The sequence below is a fragment of the Solanum lycopersicum genome, chromosome 11 (assembly GCF_036512215.1).
Source record: "Solanum lycopersicum chromosome 11, SLM_r2.1".
Taxonomy (NCBI): Eukaryota; Viridiplantae; Streptophyta; class Magnoliopsida; order Solanales; family Solanaceae; genus Solanum; species Solanum lycopersicum.
In genome coordinates, this window is record NC_090810.1 from 12,762,443 (window position 1) to 12,766,579 (window position 4,137).

The window sequence follows — 4,137 nt, forward strand, 5'->3', positions numbered from 1 at the left end:
TTTAATATAAAAATCACTACGACTACCCATATTTGCTAAATTGTCTACTGAGAATTAAAGGTCCTAAAGTTATGTCTATCGAGAGTAAACAACAAGGAAAAGAGTCCTCTCTGTGATATGTATGATGAAAAAAAATGCTAAATATAATAGTATTTTGAAATATTATATATATATTTTAAATTTAGCTTAGTTCACATGGTTTTGGTTTTGGTTTTGGTTAGTTAAGTTTGCACCATATATCAAATCAAATTATATTAATTTGGATTGGTGTAAAATTTGTCTTTTTTAAAAATAAGTGAGAACAAAATATCAGTAAACGATGCTTAATTATAAAATTAAGAGTTCATTTTATTCTGATCAAAATGAAATAGTATCATTTGATTTTAAATTTTGAGAAAAATAGAGGGCATAATTGAAAAATTAAGAGTTGATTACATAAATATAATTTAAAAATTATAATTATATACATAGGTGTTTACTTTTAGATCGTGGTTTTTTTTTATAACTGTTTTTCCCCTTTACTCTTTAGTTTGATATGAATTTTTATTTGGATAATGTAATGAATTTATTTATTTTATGATTAAATATTTATTTATAGGTTTAAAGAATTAATTATTGGTATTATTCAATTCAAATATCATAATTATCTTAACATACCAATTATCATATTTCTTAGAAATAATTCCGTGAGGCGATGCATAGGACTTGGGGTGTCAAATGGGCAGGTTGAGCTGAAATTAGATACATTAAAATGTGTTGAAACAGAAATTGACCCACCCAAGTTTACTTTGGGCTCAAATGAGTTGGGTTAAAATGGGCTAAAAACGGGTTGGGTCTTGACCCGCCTAATTTGACCAATTAATCTCAATAATTTTAACATAGTGATACTTAACTTTCATAATCACAATTTGAATTTCCGCTCAAGATTTTTCTAGAAAAAAAGTAACAAATGGATAGACAAGTCTTAAAAATGTTAAATAGATAATAATTCATACATTTAATATCAGAACATCTTAGTAAAGCATTTTAAAACAGGTTGAAATTGAATATTCAATTGGGCTCAATTGAGGATTCTCTTCAATTAGGTTAGGCTTGAATGAGTTGAGATTGAACCCAATTCAAATTATTATGAGTCCAACCCTTAAAATTCTGGGTGGATTACCTATGTTTGGGTTCATTTTTAACACCCCTACATAGGACCTTCAGTACAAGAGCAAGTTGGTTGTTATTCTTGATTGAGAAGTTTAAAAATTGAGGACAAGTACCCGTTATTAGATGATTAGGTAATACTCCCTTCTTGATTTAGCTCACATTTTTTAATATTGAACATTTGGAGAGGAATGATGGATTAATTGGCATCTTGTAATGACTTTTTAAATCCTTAGGGGTGAAATACTTTTAAAAGAAAGCGGATAAGAAAATTTTGAGAGTAGTGAATTGAACATTTCAGGTTAGGCTATGTTTGGACGAAATATGATCAAGTTGACGTCTAGAAATATTCAGGGCAAGGATTGGATAAAACATCTAAGTAGAATTGTTTTTGATGTTTCTAAGACGTTAAGGAGTCTATAGGATTTTCTGAAATCAAACTTAGGTGAGTAGAACTCTTAATATCGAATATGACAATGTTAAGATATATAGGTATATTTTGAAATGGACAATGTCTGAGTTTCTAATTTTTACATGCTACGACGGGTGAATTAGTTATCGCTATAGAAGGTATTTTTTCGGGGGTAACACCGTTATAATCAGGTAAGTCCTTAGAAAGTTCTCTACAAGTGTCAATTCTTACCCAAGAGCACCTTGGGGAAGTAAAGAGGAGATCTAGAAAGATTATTTTTTTCCAGTTTTCCATCAAAATCATCCACAAAAGTCACAAGAGTGTTTTAAAAGACTATTTTGGAACTCATCTTGGACCTCGGGGCTCGCTTCGGGGCAGGGTTATAGCAGAACACTCCGAGAATCAAGTGTGGGGTTTAGTTTGACCCTCATAATTCTTGAATAAATGATTGATACTTAATCATTTTTTAATTTATAGAAATAAGAAAATTGAGAGTAACTCAAATAACAAGTTATAATATCACATCTTCATTACATTGTAATAGTGTGAGAGTTATTATACGTAGCATTTCTTTTAAAAATACATAACAAAATTTTACTTTTTAACTTATCATTGTCTTCATGCCTCAAAATTATCATATTTTATTTAGTATTTGAAAGTAATTTTATTTTTATTTATGATGGAGTGATGTTCTTACTATAATATTAGTAAGTTTATTGGTTATTTTCTTTATAGGGATAAATGGTATAGTATGATAATAATATTTTTTAGAAATAATATTTTTTTCATTATTATAAAGTTAAGATATTAGACTATTTATACATTTATAATTATGTTATAAATTTTATTTTCTATGAATTTCTTCGAAAACAACAGAAATAAGACCAGAAGCGTTTTATATCTCCAACTTCATCTATTTATAAGTTTGTTGTCTTGTGTACAAGTTTGACAAAGACCAGAATCTCAACCTCAATTTTAGACTTACATTGTTGTTTTACCTCTCATTCCAATAACATAGAAATCATCAAGAGAAAAGTTGTGAGCTATCATTGGCAGGGGCCACGCGAACGCAGACCCCCATTGCAACAAATTATGATGTAGGCTCGACCACTCGGGCAGACCTTAGGCAGGCATCCCTCCAAATTGCAATGAAGGTCACAAGCCTAGGCCATGGGTCTTACTGATCACCCATTGACCCCGTCCAGGTAAGTATGTTTTTCAATAAGCTCAGCTCATTATTAATATTACTGTTTTTGCTCCAATTTTCTCTTAGATGCAAATGTGGGAGAATAACTTAAAATGTCATTTACTCTCTTTTAACTTTCTTTTTGGAAATAGGAAAAGAAAATTAAGGTAGCCTATATCCAAACATTGTAATGTAATACACATGCTCATATTCAAAATTCAAATAAAGAATTAAAAAACATACAAGAAACATCAAAATCAAGCTCTGAAACAACTATCTAGAGAACAATTGAAATAAATTTATCCTTGTGCCTTAGCTCAAACATACATCGATTCAGACACTCGAAATAAACATTTATATGAAGTGCAGTAATAATCAAAACTTGTGTAAAGGATTTTCACATATATGATAAAAAAATTTGTTGTTTTAGTGTTGTTCAAGAGGTAACAGTAGCTAGTCAAGTACCTTAATGAAAGAACATCAAAGACAAAAATTGCATATTAATAAAATAGTACTACCAAAATTTCTCTTTATTCCACATTGGCAAAAAACACAGCAGGAGAATGCTTTCTAAGTGAAGAAACAAAGTAGAATGGACACGACATTACTTGAACAAAATCTTTTTTATAGGTTTGTACAATTGTATCCTTGATTTCTAATGGAACATTAATGGAGAACGTGAAGATACTTCATAGAATTTTATACAAGTTGGAATTATTAACGGAGGACGTGAAGATACTTCATAGAATTTTATACCAGTTGGAATTTCCTATCGTTATTTTGACTTTTTTTCAAACTTTTTTTTTTTGGATTTTTCATCAGATATCCTTTTGTCCTGTACCCGGATTTGGAGGAAACCTCTTGTCAAGAATTTGTTCATATTTAGGTTTGTACTCAATATATTTATTACTTTTTATATTCAGGCTTGAACTCGATATTTATTATTAAGGGAGAAGTAAAATTTAAAAGTATTACAGTTGAAATTTGAGTTGATCAACAACAAAAGGAGTTTTATTGGAATTTGTAATATTATTTTGAAGACTTTAAGTTAATATTTATTTCACTGACACGTAGACTAATTAGAAAGGGTCAAATACCCTTAAACTATCCGAAATAGCTCATATATACCCTTAAACTATATTTCGGCTCAAAACTACCCTTCCCGTCAAACTATTGGATCAAAAATATCCTTCTTATTAACAGAAAATGTTAAATGTCATATGGATGCCACATTGCATAACAATAAAATTCCTCTGCCACATAGACTAAATCTCTTAATCTTAATTACTCCCCGCCCCGCCCCCCCCCCCCCCCCCATTTCATTATTTCCAGAAACAATATATTCACCCGTTCTTCCTCATTTCGCAGCTAGGGTTTCATACTTTTCTTC

At 30.1% G+C, this 4,137-nt stretch overlaps 1 non-coding gene across 1 annotated transcript; it reads right to left on the reverse strand.

Moving 5' to 3' along the window:
* Window positions 1–2,614: 2,614 nt before the first annotated feature.
* On the reverse strand, window positions 2,615–2,774 carry LOC112940399 (U1 spliceosomal RNA). Its single transcript, XR_003244471.2, has one exon. It is a non-coding gene; the product is annotated as a U1 spliceosomal RNA (small nuclear RNA).
* Window positions 2,775–4,137: the final 1,363 nt, after the last annotated feature.